Source organism: Elephantulus edwardii, unplaced genomic scaffold (assembly GCF_000299155.1).
Source record: "Elephantulus edwardii isolate Elephantulus edwardi_28Jun2011 unplaced genomic scaffold, EleEdw1.0 scaffold00006, whole genome shotgun sequence".
Taxonomy (NCBI): Eukaryota; Metazoa; Chordata; class Mammalia; order Macroscelidea; family Macroscelididae; genus Elephantulus; species Elephantulus edwardii.
The window spans coordinates 31,715,435-31,724,349 of NW_006399756.1; the positions used below are offsets into that span (position 1 = coordinate 31,715,435).

Below are 8,915 nucleotides of genomic sequence, written 5' to 3' on the forward strand. Positions count from 1 at the left end.
TGGAAGATTAGCTTCATAGAGTAGTCGTGCTTTAGTATTTCCCATATCTTGCATGCACTGTATTTGTTCTGGCGTCCGTTGGTCTAGGTTAACAGATTTAACCCTGGATATATGAACCCCAAGATTTCTATGGATTCCAGCACATCCGATGCAAATAAACACTCCAATATTCCAGGAAGCCCATCGGGGACCTTTGGCCTCGCAGTCGGCGCAGTACTTGTTGTCCTCCCTCAGCAGCTTGGACAGGATGACCTGGTGCTGCTCGTTCAGCTTCTGAGCCTTCTCCCGGCAAGAGCGTGTCGCCATCTCGGCAACGGTGCGAGGAACCCGGGGTAGCTACAAGGACAGCAGCGACAGACAGGGGCCGGGGCCAGGCAGGTAGAAAGCACGGGGCGCCGCCGGAACCGTGGTGGACTCGAGAACGCGGTGGCGGTGGCGGCGGCGGCAGCTGGAACTGGAGGAGGAGGGGCGGCGGAGGCGGTAGCGCCAACGTATCCCGCCTCCCCACCCGGCCAGCCCCACCCCGCACTGATGATGCTTTTTAAAACAAAGTAAATGGCACAGCTCAGACACAGTTTAAGGTTTTTAAGCTGATTCCCAAATAACAAGAGACTCTTCCAGCCCTCTGAAATCCTCTGGAGTGAAGTTAGGACAATAGTTTGTTTATTTGTTGAATTTACATCCTCCAAAGAGGCCTAGACTCTGTAAGGAGATCTTAAAAACAACAAACATGCCTTAAGCTGAGTAGTAGCAAGATTAGAGGCAACATATTAGAGGCAAAATATCCAACAAGCTAAAAAAGGAAGGACAAGGACAAACAATAGCAAACTCAGAAAAATGTTTAGTCGCAACCAAACAGCATTCTTTTGGGCTCTTTAAATCCTGAAGAAAAAAGGAGGGCCTAGAAAAAGCAGAAATAATTCAAATGACTATCAGTAGAGAATTGTTAAATATAATGGCACCTTTATACCATAGACTGGCATGTAGAATTACAGTTAAAGCTGTCTACATGGAGATAAAAAGATGAGTAAAGGAGACAACTCTCAGAACCCAATCTATAATATGTTCCTTTCAGACACTATATTTAGATGCAGGTATATCTTGTTTTATTGTAGTTGCTTTATTGTACATCACAGAGAACTGTGCTTTGTACAAATTGAAGGTTTGTGGCAACCCTGCGTTGAGAAGCAATATGAGCACAGAGTTTTTCCAATAGTAAGTGCTCATTTTGTGTGTTGGGCCTTATTCTGGTAATTTTTGCAATATTTCAGAATTTTTCCAGATGCTATTGCTCAGTCTTCAATACGGATTGAAGTTCAACATCAAGAAGACAAAGATTCTCACCACCGGTCAATTGGTAGCACCACGATAGATAGAGAAGAGATTGAGGTTGTTAACAATTACAGCTTGCTTGGCTCCACAATCAATACTCTTGACATGAGCAATAAGGAACTCAAAAGACGAATTGCAATGGGGAAATCTGCTCTCAGGAAACTCTCCAGAGTACTGAGAAGAAACAATACTATTGTAGAGACTAAAGTGCACCTGATCCAGACCATGGTCTTCACAATTACTTGCTATGCATCAGAGAGCTGGACAGTGACTAAGGATGACAGAAGAATTGATGGCTTTGAGTTGTGGTGCTGGAGAAAAGTCTCAAACTTACCATGAACCACCAAGAAAATAAATAGGTCTGTCTTGGAGAGGGTGAAACCAAGTTTCTCCTTGGAGGCTAGGATTTTGAAGCTCCATCTCACATACTTTGGGCAAGTGGCCAAGAGTGACCAGTCCTTAGAGAAGGACATCATGCTTGGAAGGATGGAGGAACAGTGCAGGAGAGGAAGACCCTGGATGAGACGGATTGATACAGTAACTAGGGCAATGGCGGTAGGTCTGTTAGAGTCCATGAAACTGGTTCAGGACAGGATAGGCTTCAGAGCTGTTGTACATAGGGTCACTGTGAGTCGCAGATAATTTGACAGCACATAACAACAATTGCTCAGTAGACTACAGTGTAATGTAAATGTATTTTTATATGCATTGTTGTGTCGTTAGGTCCTGGTCTGAACCCTGTCCTATTTTGTGCCACCTTCACAATCTCCAACACACTTAAGCCCATTGCTGCAGCCACAGTGTCAGTCTACATGGTTTATATGCACTGTTTGTTGTTGTGTGTTGTTAAGTTGGAACCAACCCATAGCTTACTCTCCAGTGGGTATTCAGAGGCATCAAATCACATGAGAATAGATTGCTCATTAGAAAACAAACAATTCTTGTGACTTGCTTTATTGCAGTATTTGCTTTAGTGTGTTGGTCTGGAACCAAACATTTAGTATCTCTGAGATAGGCCTGCATGCGTAAGAAATGTTCATAAAGATATTTACCAAATTGTTAACAGTGGATCTCTCTGGAAATAGGGTGATAAGCAGTGGGATGAAGGAGACACATTGGCAAGAAATTTAATAGCTTGTTTTTACTTTATATACTTGTGAACTGTTATATATCTAGTACTTCATTATATTAATTTTTTACAAGCATTTATTGCTTTAATAAAACAATAAACAGTTAATAAAAGCAGCTGGAGTTTTCATTCGTCTGTCTTTTGGAGAAGATGCACATGTCTCTGCAGGGAACAAGATCATACTAATACTTGGTCTGTTCTTGGGAGAATCAGATCACCACTCCGTATGGAGTGCACCACCAGGACTCCCTTCTGTAAAGAAAGCTTAAGCCTTTGCCAATGGATTCTCTATAGCTCTCCCCAAGGAACAGTCTCTGGTAAGGCAAAAATATACCCAAACCAGTGATCTGGCAGGGGCATGTGAAGAAAGAGTTGAGAGGGGCAGCTATTAGCATATATCATGAGTTACTCTTCTTAATGCAATTTAGGATGCACTGAATAAATTCCTGAATTATTTTTTTAATTGCATAGATGAACTTTTGGAAAAATAGGTTGAAATTAAAAATTTGTGTATAAATCGCTTGTATAGTATACACTAATGAACAATTTACTGAAGAGAGATTGACTTTAAGAACATGGCTTTGGAATGACAGAAGGCTTTTTTACTGATTTGCTCTTTCTTGTTTGGTGTTCCTGGACAAATTAGGTCACATCGTTGTTTTCCTCCTTGTCTTCTGAGTCTCCTGTGGAGGCTCATTCTTCTCTTTCTATCCCTGACAAGCTGGTGGTCCCCAGCTGCTCTTCCTTGTCAGGTTATGTTCTCTTCCCAATTCTTCAGTTACTGTAGCATCCATATCTACATATCTCAAACCAAATCTCTCCTCAGCTACACAGTCTGCCCTTCAGTAGATCCTCATTATCCACATGCTAAACCCTTTGAACATAGTTTACATGTTGTTGTTATTGAGTACTGTACAGTCAGAACTGACCCAAAGCTGACCTCCAGTGGTTTTCAGAAGTAGTTAATCGCATTAATGGGAGGAGATTGCCCATCCTTTCTCCTACAGAGCAGCTGATGGCCTCGAACCATGTCCCTTTGGGATTGCAGCACAGCTTCATGCCACGAGTCCACCAGAGCTCCCTATAGTTTACATAGTCTTTTAAAATCTTTCCAATCTTGTCTCCTGCCTTTCCTTCTGACTCCAATAAGACTGAAACATTTTTCAGTTCTTTCACTAACCAGGTTATGTGCTCTCTGAATTCTGGGCCTGTTCATCTACTGTACTGTCTGCCTTAAGCCCCTTTCTCCTTCTCTTCTTTTGACTAATTAATACTCATCTTTTATTTCTCAATTAAATATCACTTTTATCTAAAAAGCCTTCCTTGATCTTCCTGGTCTAGGCTAGGTATCCTAACATATAACTCAGTCATTTTATTCTCCATTATAGCATTCCATTTACTTTGCTTAGAATGAATTGCTTATGCATTTGGATCCTTCACTAAATTGTGAGCCCCTTAGATGCAGGTACGATGTATATTTTGCCCATCACTACATATTTAGAGCACAGTCCCCAATACCTGGTCCTTAATGTTCTTATAATAAACATTTGTTGAATAGATTACTACTACTCTTAATATGAATGAGACAGCGAGATGGGGAAGAAATAGCCTTTGTTCTAAGTTTTGTTTCTAATGCTTATCAGATGTGCAAACTTTGATAAGTAAATTTCTCTGTCTCAGTTTTCTCTATTATCCACTCTACAGTGCTTGGAACAGTGCTGGCACATAAAAAAAATCCTGATAAATTTTAATTCACTATTTTGCAGATAATAAAATAATTTCTAACAGTGTCAGGCAACAGGTAGCATAGTGTGTAATGTGTTATGCTAACCAATAAGTCAGCAGTTCGAACCCACCAGGAGAAACATTGCCAATCTCCTCCCATCAAGCTTTATAGCCTTGGAATGCAATAGACTTCACTGTGCGTCAGATCCCACTCAATGGCAGTGAGGTTTTAATTCGTGTTTACATTTAAAAGTTTACATTTTTTGTGTATAAATTTTTAAAAACACTAACATATTCATTTTTTATAAGTAAGGCAGTCTAGTAGCTTTTCCATCTTGAAAAAGATTTTAACTATTGGGGTCATTAAGAAAGCAAAGAAAGAGAACTAACTTGTATTCACTGTAAATGTTTTAGATTTCAGGTTTTTGTAATAAAATAATTGTTGTTGATATTATGTGCTGTCAAGTTGCTTGTGACTTACGGTGACCCTATGTACAATAGCCCTGAAACCTGCTCTATCCTGTGCCAACTTTACTGTCTCTGACACACCTACCTCCATGACCCTAGTCAATGCATCTACCCATCTCATTGAGGGTCTTCCTCTCTTGCATTGTCCCTCCACCCTCCCAAGCATGACATCCTTCTCCAAGGACTGGTCCCTCCTTGTGACACGCCCAATGTCAGACAAAGCTTCAGAATCCTTGCCTCCAAGGAGCAGCCTGGTCTCACTCTCTCCAGGAGGAACCTTTTTAGGCATACTCCCCATGTTGTGGTGTTTGTTTTTTTTTTTTAACAAACTGAAGATTTGTGATAATCATGCATCAAGCAAGTCTCTTGGCACCATTTTTCTAACAACACGTTCTCTCAGTATGACATTTTGACAATTCCCACAACATTTCAAGTTGTATTACAATGCTATTCCACACTGAATAAACTATAGTATAAATGTAATTTTTATATATATTCATTAGTCATTACTGTTGAGTTGGAACCAACCCATAGCTGATCTTCCAGCAGGATTTTGGAGGCTATAAATCCCATGGGAGGAAATTGTCCACCTGTATCCTGTGGAGATGCTGGTGGATTAAAAGAAAGTCCGGGCTTGCTTTGCATTCTGGCTAATGTGAAGGTTCGGAGCAGTGTCAAGGCTCTATAGCTTCTGGGAGAATTCCACCTCTCACTGCAGAGAACCAACCAGCTTTGGCTTTTGTTACCAAGGGGTGAGCAAAGCCCCATTTGGAGCCTTAGACGCAATCCTTGGTCCTAGGCAATACCAGGCAGCAACTGTTCTTCTCAAAGTGAGTTTCCAGGATTACCTGCATCCAGAACCACCTGCAGTTTATTGAAGTGTAGATTGATTCCTGAGCACCACCCTAGATTTACATAATTGGGATCTATGTTTTAAATACGTTGCACAGACTTTTCTGAAGTATGTTGAAGTCTGAGAACCACTGACTTTGAGTGTGTGAGGAGAGGAGACCCTGCAATATCAGTGTGTTCCAGTGTCTGCTGTCTGAAGTGAAGAGGTGCTTTTGTTACATTTCCCTTCCTGGTAACCTGGCAGCCCACACACTGCATGGTAATGCAAATTGACCTCTCACAGCTTAGATCAGTCACACAGCCATCAAAAACCAGAGGAGTGTGTAGCTCAGAAAAGATTTTTTTGAGAATCTATCTTTAATGACATCAGTAAGTGTTGTGCCCTTTCTGAGGACATGTGGAATGGGCCTTTAGTTTTCTGGAACCTTCTTGTTAAAAGTGATTTTTCCTGTAGGGTCCTTTGAGGGTGACAGAGCTGTCTTGGAACACTTGCTTTCAGGTGAGTGAAGCATTTTATAGGTGACATACTCTCCTTATCTGTCAAAGTGAAATAAATGAGCAGGGACTTGGCTGCCGCAGGGGACGTTGACATCTTAGTTTTTCTCATCAAAGTCTGTCAGGCTTTGTAACTTGAAGAAATGAAAGAGAGAGCTAGAGGAGAAGGACAGTTTCTAAGGAGCTGTCAGCAGGATCCCACCATGGGCTGGGAGTCTCATCCTCTCCCTCTTGCCTGGCCTGCCTCCTCTCTGACTTTCTTTTAATGCTATTAGGGTAAAATCCTCTTGAGTTTTTCCCTCACAGAATGAGAAGTGGCCTGGATGTGAAAGCGTAGATTCAAGCATAAGTCCTCTCATTGTTGTACACCTCTAGTGCTTATACATAATTTCAAAAAGGAGAAAGAGCTATCACAGCAGGCAAAGAATTTTGCCGTGGACCACAATACAGATCCCTCAGCTATGTCCTACACTGTTCTCAATGGCCTAACATGGTGAAGACCTCTCTCAGCAAGGGGGAGTTTTAGGTAGCCTTCCATTCATCTACAGTGGTATTTGAAAGCTGGGATGAGGGAGAACTTACAAAGTACTAATGTAAAGATGGAATTTCTTGCTGGAAGTGAAGAGGATTTCAAGCACTTACTGAAGATGATCAAAGACTATAGCCTTCAGTGTGGATTACATGTACAAATAAAGAAAACAAAACCCCTCATAACTGGACCAATTAGCAACAGCATGATAAATGGAGACAAGATTGAAGTTGTCAAGATTTCATTTTACTTAGATCCACAATCAACACCCATGGAAGCAGTTGCCAAGAACTCAAAAGACATGTTGCACTGGGAAAATGTGCTGTCGAGGACTTCTTTGGAGTGCTAAAAGCACAAGGATGTACTTTAAAGAACAGAGCTGTCCCAAGCCATGGTTTTTCCAATTGCTTCATATGCATGTGAAAGTTGGACAATAAATAAGAAAGACTTGGTCTTAACATCTTTGAATTGTGGTGGTGTTGAAGAATGTTGACTCTACCACAGACTGACAAAAAGAACAAACAAATCTTTCTTGGAAGAAGTGAAGCCAGGGTGCTCGTTAGAAACAAGGATGGTGATATTTTGTCTCACATAGTTTGGATGTGTTACCAGTCAAATACAATTCTTGGAAAAAGGCATTACACTTAGAAAAGTAGGGGTCAGTGGAGGGAAGGAGAGGGTCAGTGGAGGAAGGAAGATGTTCGACAAGAAGGATTGATACTGTGACTGCAACAATGAACTAATACACTGAGGACTGGGGATGGTACAGGGGTTGACAGAATTTTTCTCTGTTGTACATTTGGCCCCTTTGAGTTGTAGTTGACTTGAAAGCATCTAACAAAAACAATGTAATATTCTTCTAGAAGTGAATTCTGCTAGAATATATGAGTCATTAGAGGAACTGGAGAGATGTTTAGGGTTAAAAGCAAATATAATGTTGGAGATGGAAGGTTTCCATGGAAGACAGAGACAGCTGCATGGTTCCAGTAATCTAGAAATTGAGATTACAGGTTTAATCACATGGCCCTGGATGCCATATTGACAGAGATTGTCTACCAGTTTTTATTGGAGTAGATATTAAAAATGTAATTTATTTTTATCAGTATGCTATTAGAAAATCATACATTCAAAATAAAAAAGGATTAGTTTAAATAGTCTATTCTTTTGAGATGTTATTATTAAAATAGTTCAAATAGTCTATCCTTTTGAAATATGGAGTTCTGAGAAGTTACACAAAGAGTACATGAGTACATTCTTCTTGTAAAATATTCAGATGTTTACACAGCAAAATGTCTCTTCCCCTCTTGTCCCTGATCCCAGAGATCAACAGTTTAGTAAGCGTCTTTCAGTGATCTTTATAAACATTTACATACACTTGCATGTATATATGCACAGTTATGTTTTTGTGTAAATGAGGTCATATATCACATTTTCTATAAAGTTTATTTTTTGAAACTGAACAATATGTATCCTGGAACTATTTTTCATGACAGGACATTTAGGTCTGTCCCATTAATTTTATCTTAGCACAATATTGCATTATATTTTAAAAAGTCCTAATTAGTAACTCATTAACTGGTTCACAGTAAAATCACTACTGGTATGTTTGCTATTACAAAACAGCAATTGATTTCTATGCACATGTATTTTTATCCACACATTTTGGGGTTAGATTTCTATAAATACAATCATAGAATCAATATAAAATAATTTATTGATTACCATTTCTACATCTGTTTACTGCCCAGTCTAACTACCCATCTCTTGATTCACATTGATTAGTGATTCTTAACCCTGGCAATACACAGACTTATCCAAGGGACTTCTAAAAGGTACTTGTGACCAAGTTGTCCCCAACCCCACTGAGTCAGAATTGTTGGGAGTAGCGTGGGTTTGGTCTTCAAATATTAAAAAAACTTCTGGAAATTCTCATGTGTAGCAAGGATTAAGAATCACTAATCTATACATCAAAAAAACTCTAGAAAATGCAGAACTCCAAAGCACTTTTAAGACAGTAAAGCCCTTTGTTATAAAATCCATCAGAGCCAATCAAATACTGATTAATCCTTGTTTAATCTGGATTGCAGCACAGTTTCTTGCCACTAGGTCACCAGAGCTCCAATCCTTGTTTAATCTGAGTGCAGCTTGAGTAAATGGAAATGCCCAGATAAAAGAAATTTGATGTTTAGTAGTTGTATTGTGGGAGAAGAACAGGCAATCTCCTCCCATGTAATTAACTGCTTCTGAAAACTTGCTGGAGGATGAGCTATGGGTCAGTTCCAACTCAGTGGTACACAACAACAAAAATAGTTGCTAGCTTTCCTTTTTCCATCATGTTGGAGCCCATGAAGGCCTCCTGGGAGCAGGACTTCTAAACCACAAAGA

General features: G+C 40.1%; 1 pseudogene; it reads right to left on the reverse strand.

The window, feature by feature from the left end:
* LOC102849800 overlaps positions 1-306 on the reverse strand; it is a 1,377-nt pseudogene extending 1,071 nt beyond the window's left edge.
* Between the last annotated feature and the right edge of the window lie 8,609 nt (positions 307-8,915).